At 40.2% G+C, this 12,359-nt stretch overlaps 1 pseudogene; it reads left to right on the top strand.

The window, feature by feature from the left end:
* Positions 1–8,136: 8,136 nt before the first annotated feature.
* LOC131383167 (uncharacterized) lies at positions 8,137–11,845 on the top strand (annotated as a pseudogene).
* Positions 11,846–12,359: the final 514 nt, after the last annotated feature.

The raw sequence follows: 12,359 nt of genomic DNA, 5'->3' as shown, positions 1-12,359 counted from the left end.
CATGGCATGGCTACCCCACATGACGGGATGTAGCAGCGGGCTGGATCAGCCTGGGAGACACAGGCCGGAACAAGGCAGTGGGACTGCACAAGCTGAGAACATGCCCTGCTCTGTCAGCCAAGCTGTGGGGGGTAGAAACAAGAAAGCTGTAGCACACGTCCCCCAATTCCTTGAGGCTCCACGGTTGCTGGTGTCTTTAAGTTTTCGAGTGAGTGCCACGATATTCCCCTCGTCCAGATGCTGGAACCCGCAGCAGAAACTGCTTGTGGTGTGGTCTAGCCGCGGCCTCCTACAGAGCCAGTTCCTGAGCCAGCACCTGGAGTTGCCCTCCCCACCTGCAGCACCTGGTGCGCCTGGCTGATGCAATCTGACCTGATGCTGAAGGAGAAGAGGTGTAACAATAAATGCTATTTTGGGGGGTGAGTGGGAGTTAACTAAGGACAAACAGGGGAAAAAAGAGGGCTCAAACAGTGGACTCAACATGCCAGAGACCTTCTAGTGGTATGAGCCAAATGTGTAGGAAGAGAGAAAAGACCTGAGTGATAGTGAGCACAGAAAACCAGAGAGCTGAGAGATGGCTAGGGGCCAGGGCATGCAGAGCTCTGCAGGTCTTTATAAGAGGAGTGGTAGAAAGTCAGTGTGTTCTAAACAGTGGATATGAACATCAAATATGATTTTTGAAAAGGTCCACCGTATAGTGTGTGAATGAATGATCTAAGAGGGACAGAATAGATTTGGAGAGATTCGTTAGGAGATTATTTCAATGTATCAAAGAAGAAATAGTGGTAGCTTCAACTAAGGACAGGGTAAGACAGATAGAGATAAAATTAAGTACATATAATAGATTTGTGTATAATTTTAGTATATTACCATTTGAATGAAACGTAATCATCAGTATTTCTGTATTAAGAATTATTAACTTAGCCGATAGCAAGTATATTGTTTTTAATTGTTAAAAGAGCTACTATAAAATGAAAACAGTTTTCTAGTTAGGCCTTTCTCTAGTGTATTTATAATTACTTTCCTTCAAATATCACTAAGCCTGCTTGGCATAAGACCACCATAAGAACCCTGACAGTTCCTGTCAAATTATTAATATTTCCTGTGTTTCCCCAGCAGGAGATTTAACAACCTAAAGAAGACTATGGCAGTCATGATCTCAGCTCATTTTGTTTTCCCTAAACTCGTTGTGCAGGTGATAATACATTCCATTCAAGACCCTAAAATAAAATGTAATTCTGCCAGGGTGTCTTAACAAATTGTTATTTGCAGGTTGGATTTTTTAAAAGCACCATAGCAACATTTTCTCTTTAGAATGGAAATACAAGAAGACATCTGATTCATTGTGAAGACAAAAGCATACTCCATTCTAGCATATCTGGCAGATGTTCTCTTCATAGGCAGAGAAAATACATGGCAAGTTAATGTATCCAGCTGGTTCCTAAATCATTCTGAAATTATCTGTGTCTACTCCCAAAAGGTGTAAATTGGCCCATAAAGGGAACAGCAAATAACCTATTAAAAAAAGGATAGAGAATAATTCATATTACATGAAGAAGCTAATGACGATAGGAAAAAAATATTATTATTTGAATAAATTAGGTAAATTAAGACCTCTCTATGAATTTACTATTATATTCAGAAGGTTTAAAATTCAGTCAGCCAGGAAGTAGTTATCTTTTGCTTCTTTTATTCTTGATCCTACACTGCATTATTTTCCATTTAGCCAGAGCCTAGTTTTGATTTGCCAAAGGTCCTGCAACAATGGAGTACAGTGAATAATTGCTGTGAGCAGTTACTTTTAAGTAACACCTGAAGTTATTTCTGGTCCAATATGTAAAAAACTTAGAAGTTGTCACTTCCATCTTCTGAACATGAAAAGATTGTACAAACTACAAAGTAAAAAACTCTTTTTAGATTCATTATAGAATTGCAAATGACTACCACTAAAACTGGAGAGACAGATGGTTGAATGTACAGAATTACAGCTTATTAGCAGAAAAAGCAGAGGAACAAAAGCCCACAGCTGAAATCAGGATTGATAGGATCATATTAAACTGTCATTGACAAGTTGCTAAAGGCTTAGTTAGTGTGCACTAGAATAAAGGGAAGCCAGACTTGGGAAGATCCTCAACACTTTAGTTTTATTTCCAGGAGGCCTACCAGGTTCTAACTATGAAGATCTGAGAAAAATCCACTTTGCTTCCAGCAGGAAAGAGAAAAACTAACCATTTGAAATAAGACAAGAACACTCTGTTCTTCTTAATAAGGCATGCACTCAAGGAAACCTATATTATCAAAGCCTTACCAACTGGGGTTTTGCCAAAGCCTAATCAATCTGGGTAAGAGAGAGAACTGTAACTTCCTCTAATCTTTAATATGAGGAAAGGGAAATGTCCAACTCAGGCTCAATAAAAGACCAAGAACTAATCATAAGTCTATAAGTGCTTCCCCTCTCCCCACAACTACTACTACATGCTAGGGCTTCTGTGTAATAACACAGGATTATAGATAAAATATTGTAATCCTCAGATGCTATTGCAGCAGTCTCTAGTAAAACTCAAAGACAGTAAAGGGGACAAAGATGGACACCAGAGAAAAATTTAGCCACTGACACCACAATTACAACAAACAGTAAACACAGCCTAACTTCTAGCCAGACAAACCTAAGACCTCACACTAAAGACCCATCAAACTCAGTTCCTTTTACCCTCAACAGAGTAGACATCAAAGGAAAATGCCTCAAAACAATACGAGCCATCTATGACGAACCCACAGCCAACATCATAATGAATGGGCAAAATGTTGAAAAATTCTCCTTGAGAACTGGAACAAGAAAAGGATGCCCATTCTCACCATCCCTATTTGGTATAGTTCTGGAAGTCCAAGACAGAGCAATCAGGCCAAAGAGAGAAATAAAAGCAATCCAAGTAGAATAAAAAGAAGTCAAACTATCTAACTTTGCTAATGATATGATTCTATACTTCAAAAACCCTAAAGATTCTGCAAAAAAACTACAAGAACTGATAAATGATTGTAGCAAGGTTACAGGATACAAAATCAGTGTACAAAAATATGTAACATTTCTATTTCAAGAGCATGCAGGCTGAGAGTAACATCAAGAACACAATCCCATTTACAATAGCCACAAAGAAAATAAAATACTTAAGAATATATCTAACCATGGAGGTAAAAGATGTCTACAAAAAACACAAACCACTGCTGAAAGAAATCAGAGATGACACAAATAAATAAATAATTCATTCTCATGAATAGGAGGAATTAAAATCATTAAAATGGCCATACTGCCTAAAGCAGTTTACTGAGACAATGCTATTTCTATCAAATTGCCAATGACAATTTTCATAGAATTAGAAAAAATAATACTAAAATTCATATGGAACCAAATAAGAGCTTGAATAGCCAAAGGAATTCTAAGCAAAAAGACCAAAGCCAGACATATCACAATACCCAACTTCAAATTATACCATAAGGCTATAGTAACCAAAACAGCATGGTACTGGGGGGGAAAAAAAAAGATCAATGGAACAGAATAGAAAACTCAGAAATAAAGCCACATACCTACAACCATCTGATCTTCAACAAGTCACACAAAAACAAACAATGGGGAAGGGACTTTGTATTCAATAAACAGTCATGAAATAACTAGCTAGCCATATGCAGAAGACTGAAACTGAACTCCTACTTTTCACCATATACAAAAATCAAATCAAGATAGATTAAAGGTTTAAATGTAAGACTTCAAGTTAAAAAATCCCAAAAGAAAATCTAGGAAAAACTCTTCTCAATATCAGCCCTGGAAAAGAATTTTTTGCTAGTTCCTCAAAAGCAATTGCAACAATAACAAAAATTGAAAAGTGGGACCTAGATAAACTAAAGAGCTTGGACATATATGAAGATCATGAATTGATGAATGACTTCAAATTAATTATTCACATTTACTATAAGGACAATAGAAATAGGGGGATATATAAAATTTTTAGGATTTACAGGATAAATTGTCACAAGTTACAGATTATAAATAAGAGAAAGATGCGTAATAAATGTCAATGTTGACAACAGTCAACTCTACTATTTTATCAATTTTTTAAAAGCTCTTTCAGAAAAATCTAGAGAAAGTGGATCGCTTCAGTCAGTTTTGTTGAAATAGAAAAATCATCTGGACTTAACATCTAAATACATAAGTTTTATTTCCAGGGCTATTGTTTGCTCTTTATTTGTGATATGGTTTGGTTCTGTGTCCCCACCCAAAACTCATGCTGAATTGTAATCCTCAGTGTTGGGGAATGGGCCTGGTGGGAGGTGACTGGAACATGGGAGCAGATTATCTCTCTTGCTATTCTCATGATAGTGAGTTCTCATGAGATCCGGTTGTTTAAAAATGGGTAGAACTTTCCCCTTCACTTTCTGTCTGTTGCTGCCATGGAAGACGTGCTTGCTTCCACATCACCTTCTGCCATGATTATATGTTTCCTGAGGCCTGCAACCATGCCTCCTGTAAAGCCTGTGGAACTGTGAGCCAATTAAACTTCTTTTCTCTATAAGTTATCCAGTCTCAGGTAGTTTTTTATAGCAATATGAGAATGAAGCTAATACAATTTGATTCTGAGTAATCCCCTAATCTCTCTTGGTTCAACATTTGCTTCTGTAATGTAATGGAAAGTATAGTACCTTCCTCTTATTTGTGTAATGCTTACATGTGGTATTGCATGGAAGAATTGTAAAATATTCTGCATGCTCTATGTTCTATTTGCATTTGCACAGTATGGGTTTCGGGTACCCTGTATTGATTTCACGCTTTTCTCCAGAGTTACTGATTTTGTCCAAACCTTGAAGCCATGAAACTAATGATTTCTAGTTTGTCAGTATTGTTTAGTAATAATAAGAATTACGACTACCACTTGGTTTTCATGGAGACTTGGAGAAGTTCAACAATTAGGACTGGCAACATAGATACAATGTGTCTGCATGACCAGTTCACCATAAATATTCTCACCAAAAGTTGTCTTAGGTGTCCTGGCACCAAGGTCTTTTGCTGATGGTTCAAGAGCAGATGGCAATATGCTTCCTGTTTTATCTGGCCCAGTGTGGGAGGACCAGCTGCACCTGAGATGTCAGGAAATATTTCAATGTATAACTTTCCTTTGTTTTGCTATTTTCTGCCCTTTACCTGTAATAAAAAAGATCTAGGAGTAAAAACTGTTTGAGACTTGTGTGTTCTTTCAGCACTCCAACACTTATAATGATTAGTATGTCATTAATACAGACATGATAGATACCATGCTTAAAAGAAAAATTTGGTAACACAGTGTAATTTCCCCTATCTTCTTAAGTGCACATGGAGATTAAATATTAAGGAAGAAAACAAAACCAAAACATTTCTGCTAATCAGCAAGGGAAAATACAAATAACTAAATGAAAACAATGTATTTTGCAACAATTTTAAACAATATTCTGTAATCTATGATCTTGGTTGCAGTGTTTCCTGAAGTGATTAAGTAAATTTATAGCCTTTAGACATACAAAAAACACATAAAATTAGCTCATTATTCTTCAAACGATTATGGCTCTCTTTTAAAGTTCAAGACATTGGGCAAAGTTCTGAGATACCAACAGAACAGAACAACAGAAGAGTTCCTATTATTATGGATCCTACAGTTAAGCAAAAGTGACTGACATTAAATAAATAACTACACAATAAACATATAAAAAGAATTGCTATGAAGTAAAACAAATGAGTGTTCTGAGGGGAAATAATGGTAGAGGGTGGCATTAATTTTCTATGATCTCTTTCCAAAAGCTGTCTGAGAGGAAACAGGGTTTTAATGGTAACTTAAAGAATATGGAAAAATTAGCAAAGAAGCAAACTATTGCAAGGACAAAAAACCAAACACTGCATGTTCTCACTCATAGGTGGGAATTGAACAATGAGAATACATGGACACAGGAAGGGGAACATCATACACTGGGGCCTGTTGTGGGGTGGAGGGAGTGGGGAGGGATAGCATTAGGAGATATACCTAATGCTAAATGACGAGTTAATGGATGCAGCACACCTATATGGCACATGTATATATATGTAACAAACCTGCACGTTGTGCACATGTACCCTAGAACTTAAAGTATAATTTTTTAAAAAAAAAAGGCCATACGCTTTGACACAGCGATTGGACTTGTGAGAATTCATTCTATGAAAAATAAATCCAAATGTTAACTGCAGTAAAATTACTGCAATGGTAAGAAATAAGGAACAACAATGTACATCAACATTAGAATGGTTAAATAAATTATGTCATGTCCAAACAGCAAAAGCAATATATCCATTAAAATGTTTTATATGTAAATGATGTTTACAGTATATCATGGAAAAATAAAGAAGTTTTTGGAATTCTGTATTCAAAACAAACAAACAAAAAGAGTAGGAAGAGCACATTCTAGGCAAGAAAAATAACATGTGCAAAAAGCATTTACAAAATTTATGAGCTGAAAAGAGTGTGGAGTGTCCTATGAGCTGATATAAGCCCATTGTGGTGGGTACTCGATGACCAAGTAGAATGAACTGGGGGTACTCGATTCAAAATAATTTTAAATGTAAAGAGATATAAAGAAACTAAAGAATTAGAATAGTGACAACATATGATTTATCATTTTCAATTTTTGTTTTTACTGTTATAAGGAAAATAAAGAGATGTGGATGTAGTTGTGTAAAAGGGAAATGTGATCGTTAATACTGAGTGTCAACTTGATTGGATTGAAGGGTTCAAAGTATTGTTCCTGGGTGTGTCTGTGAGAGTGTTGCCAAAGGAGATTAACATTTGAGTCAGTGGACTGGGAAAGGCAGACCCACCCTCAATCTTGGTGGGCACCATCTAATCAACTGCCAGCGCAGCTAGAAAAAAGCAGACAGAAGGTAGAAAGAGCAAACTTGCTGAGTCTTCCAAGCCTTCATCTTTCTCTTGTGCTGGATGCTTCCTGCCTTTGAACATTGAACTCCAAGTCCTTCAGCTTTTGCACTCTTGGACTTAAATATCAGTGGTTTGCCATGGGCTCTTGGGCTTTTGGCCATAGACTGAAGACTGTACTGTCAGCTTCCCTACTTTTGAGGTTTTGAGACTTGGACTGGTTTCCTTGCTCCTCAGCTTGCAGATGTTCTATTGTGGGACTTCGCCTTGTGATCCCGTGGGTCAATACTCCTTAGTAAACTCCCCTAATCTATACATCTATCCTATTAGTTCTGTCCCTCTAGAGAACCCTGACTAATACCAATTTTGGTACTAGGAGTGATTCTAGTGGTTACAGAATTTTAAGGATGGATTTCTTTAGTTGGTTTTGGGGTTTATGGAGTTGGCTGCTTAATTTGATGAGGAGATTAACCATGTACTGCCTGAGACAACAGGGTTGACCTCCCCAGAGGCAGTTGCCAGGCCAGACAATGCTGATCCTTCTCAAAACCCACACCCAACACCTCTGTTTTCATCTAGACCTATAACTAGACTCAAGTCATGACAGGCCCCTAAAGGTGAGATTCAGAGTGTGACGCATGAGGAAGTGCGCTACACTCCAAAAGAAATGCTAGGGTTTTCTAATTTATGTAAGTAGAAATCTGGAGAGCAGGCATGGGAATGGATATAATGGGTGAGGGATAATGGTGGAAGGAGCATAAAGTTGGAGAAGGCTGAATTTATTAATATCGGCCCACTAAGCAGGGATTCTACATTTAATGTCGCAGTTTAGGGAGTAAAAAAAATATTTTGGCCAGATGCGGTGGCTCACACCTGTAATCCCAGCACGTGGGAGGCCGAGGCAGGTGGATCACCTGAGGTCAGGAGTTCAAGACCAGCCTGACCAACATGGAGAAACCCCATCTCTACTAAAAATACAAAAATTAGCCGGGCGTAGTAGCACATGCCTGTAATCCCAGCTACTCAGGAGGCTGAGGCAGGAGAATCGCTTGAACCTGGAAGGTGGAGGTTGTGGTGAGCTGAGATGGCGCCATTGCACTCCAGTTGGGCAACGAGAGTGAAACTCCATATCAAAAAACAAGGTTCTAATAATTTCTTTGCTTAGTTAGCTGAAACATGGATCAAAAGATGGCCCACTGTGAGTGAGGTGAAAATGCCTGATCTTCCTTGGTTTAATGTAGAGGAAGGGATCCAAAGCCTTAGGGAAACTGGAAGGCTAGAATGGAGGAGTCACTTTAGACCTACTCATCTCAGCTGGGAGGGCCCAGAAGACATATCCATCACCAATACCTTGCAAAACATATTTGTGAGGGGAGCACCTACATCCTTGAAAAGCTCTGTAATTGCTCTTCTCTATAAGACAGATCTTACAGTGGGAACTGCAGTCACACAATTGAAGAACTTAAATGCAATGGGACTAATTGGATCCCGAGGTGGTGGGGAACAAGTGGCAGCACTCAACCATCAAAGGTCCAGGTGGGTATAGTTATCCTAATGTACAGCAGAGGCAAAGCAGCAATCAGAATAGTTTGACTAATGTAGAGCTCTGTCATTGGCTAATTAATCACGGTATTCCTAGAAGTAAAATCAATAGGAAGACTACTGCATTCTCACTTAATCTGTATAAGTAGAAAATTTCCTGGGTAAAGTGGACAAAAAAACTAATTTGAATTATAGAGAATCACGGCCACTCAGTTTCTAGACTTGGACAAGTTCACAGACCCAGAACCCCTTAAATCAAGGGGACACTGGGTCCCCTTGAGGAAGGACCCCACTACAGTACCAGCAATTTATACTGTTACCTTTTCTCCCATCCTTCCCCAAGGAGACCTCCTGCCTTTTACCAGGATAACTGTGCACTGGTGAAAAAGGAATGATCAGAACTTTTGGGGACTACTGGACACTGTCCCTGAGCTGATGTTGATTCCAGGGGACCCAAAACATCATTGTGGTCCTCCAGTTAAAGCAGGGACTTATGGAAGTCAGGTTATTAATGGAGTTTTGGCTCAGGACTTACAGTGGGTCCGCTGGGTCTCCAGACGCATCCTGCAGTCATTTCCCCAGTACCAGAATGAATAATTGGCATAGACATACTTAGCAGCTGGCAGAACCCCCACATTGGCTCCCTGACTGGTGGGATAAGGGCTATTATGGTGGGAAAGGCCAAATAGAAGCCATTAGAACTGTCTCTACCTAGAAAAATAGTAAGTCAGAAACAATATTGCATCCCTGGAGGGATTGCAGAGATTAGCGCCACCATCAAGGACTTGAAAGATGCAGGGGTCATGATTCCCATCACATTCCTGTTCAATTCTCCTATTTGGCCTGTGCAGAAGACAGATGGAATTTGGAGAACGATGGTGAATTATTGTAAGCTTAACCAAGTTGTGATTCCAATTGCAGCTGCTGTATCAGATGTGATTTCATTGCTTGAGCAAATTAACACATCTGCTGGTACCTGGCATGCAGCCATTGATTTGGCAAGTGCCTTTTTCTCCATTCATGTCCATATGGCCCACCAGAAGCAATTTGCCTTCACCTGGCAAGGCCAGCAATATCCCTTCACTGTCCTACCTCAGGGGTACATCAACTTTCTGGTTTTGTGTCATAATCTTGTTCACAGAGATCTTGCTCACTTTTCCCTTCCACAAGACATAACACGGGTTCATTACATTGATGACATTATGCTGATTGGATCCAGTGAGTGAGAAGTAACAAACACATTGGACTTATTGGTGAGATGTTTACATGCCAGGGATTCAAGGAACTTCTACCTCAGTAACATTTTTAGGGGTCCAGTGGTGTGGGTACTATTGAAATATTCCTTCTAAGGTGAAGGATAAGTTGCTGCATTTGGCCCCTCCTACAACCAAGAAAGAGGCACAACACTTAGCGGGCTATTTGGATTTTGGAGGCAACACAGTCCTTATTTGGATGTGTTACTCTGGCCCATTTATCAAGTGACTCAAAAGGCTGCCAATTTTGAGTGGGGTCCAGAACAAGGGAAGGCTCTGCAACAGGTCCAGGCTGCTGTGCAAGCTGCTCTGCCACTTGGGCCATATGACCCAGCAAATCCAATGGTGCTTGAGGTGTCAGTGGCAGATAAAGATGCTGGTTGAGGCCTTTGGCAGGCCCCCATAGGTGAATCACAGTGGAGGCCTCTAGGATTTTGGAGCAAGGCACTGATATCTTCTGCAGATAACTACTCTCCTTTTGAGAGAAAGCTCTTGGCCTTTTACTGGGCTTTGGTAGAAACAGAACGTTTGACTATGGATCATCAAGTCACCATGTGACCTGAACTGACTATCATGAACTGGGTGTTTTCTGGCCCATCTAGCCATAAATTGCAGTGTGCACAGCAGCATTCCATCATCAAATGGAAGTAATATATTCATGATTGTGCTCGAGCAGGTTCTAAACGCACAAGTAAGTTACAAAAAGAAGTCACTCAAATGCTTATGGTCTCCACTCCTGCCACCCTGCCTTCTCTCACCCAGCCTGCACCGATCGCCTCATGGGGAGTTCCCTGTGGTCAATTGACAGAGGAAGAGAAGACTAGTGCCTGGTTTACAGATGGTTCTGCATGATATGCAGGCACCTTCCAAAAGTGGACAGCTACAGCACTAAAGCCCCTTTCTAGGACATCTCTGAAGGACAATGGCGAAGGGAAATCCTCCCAGTGGACAGAACTTTGAGCAGCACAATTGGTTGTACACTTTACTTGGAAGACGAGAAGGCCAGATGTACAATTATATACTGATTTATGGGCTGTAGCCAATGATTTGGCTGCATGGTCAGGGACTTGGAAGAAGCATAACTGGAAAATTATTGACAAAGAAATTTGGGGAAGAGGTATGTGGATGGGCCTCTCTGAGTTGTCAAAAACTGTGAAGATATTTGTATCCTATGTGAGTGCTCACCAATGGGTGACCTCAGCAGAGGAGGGTTTTAATAATTAAGTGGATAGTATGACCTGTTCTGTGGATACCACTCGGGCTCATTCCCCAGCCAACCCTGTCATCGCCCAACGGGCCCATGAACAAACTGGCTATGATGGAAGAGATGGAAGTTGTGCATGGGCTCAGCAACATGGACTTCCACTCAAGAAGGCTGGCATGACTACAGCCACTGCTGAGTGCCCAATTTGCCAGCAGCAGGGACCTACAGTGAGCCCTAGATATGGCACCATTCTTCAGGGTGATCAGCCAGCTACTTGGTGGCAGGTGATTATATCGGACTTCTTACATCATGGAATGGGCAGCAGTTTGTCCTCACCAGAATTAGACATTTACTCCAGATATGGGTTTGCTTATCCTGCATGCAATGCTTCTCCCAAGACCACCATCTGTGGACTCACAGAATGCCTTACCCATTGTCATGGTATTCTACACTGCATTGCCTCTGACCAACGCATTCACTTTACAGCTAAAGAAGCAGAGCAGTGGACTCATGCTCATGGAATTCACTGACCTTACCATGTTCTCCATCATCCTGAAGCAGCTGGATTAATAGAATGCCGGAATGGCCTTTTGAATTCACAATTACAACACCAACTAGTTGACAATGCTTCTCAGGGCTGGGGCAAAGTTCTCCAGAAGGCCATGTATGCTCTGAATCACTGTCCAATATATAGTACTGTTTCTCCCATAGCCAAGATTTGCAGGTCCAGGAATTAAGGGGTGGAAGTGGAAGCGGAAGTGGTACCACTCACCATCACCCCTAGTGATCCAATAACAAAATTTTTGCCTCCTGTTCTCACAACATTACATTCAGCTGGCCTAGAAGTCTTTGTTCCAGAGGGAGGAACGCTGCCACCAGGAGACAATGATTTCATTACACTGGAGGTTAAGATTGACACCTAGACACTTTGCACTCCTCCTCTTAAGTCAACAGGCTGAGAAGGGAGTCACAGTGTTGGCTGGGGTGGTTGACTCAGAGTATCATGATGAAATCTGCATAATACTTTACAATGGAGGTAAGTAAGACTATGCATGGAATACAGGAGATCCATTAAGGCATCTCTTCATATTATCATGCCCCTGTGATTAAAGTCAATGGGAAACTACAATAGCCCAATCCAGGCAGGACTTCAAATGGACCAGACCCTTCAGGAATGAAGGTTTGGGTCACTCCACCAGGGGAAAAAAAAAACAAAAAACAAAAAACAAAAACAAAAAAACACAACCTGCTGAGGTGCTTGCTGAAGGCAAAGGGAATACAAAATGGGTAGTAGAAGAAAGTAATCATCAATACCAGATACAACCATGTGACCAGTTGCAGAAACCAGGACTGTAACTGTTATGAGTATTTCTTCCTTATTTTATTAAGACATGTTTGTGCATATATACACTTGTAATAAGAAAATATCCTCATTTT

The sequence above is a fragment of the Hylobates moloch genome, unplaced genomic scaffold (genome assembly GCF_009828535.3).
Source record: "Hylobates moloch isolate HMO894 unplaced genomic scaffold, HMol_V3 SCAFFOLD_3, whole genome shotgun sequence".
NCBI lineage: Eukaryota > Metazoa > Chordata > Mammalia > Primates > Hylobatidae > Hylobates > Hylobates moloch.
This window is presented reverse-complemented; position numbering and strand designations above follow the sequence as displayed.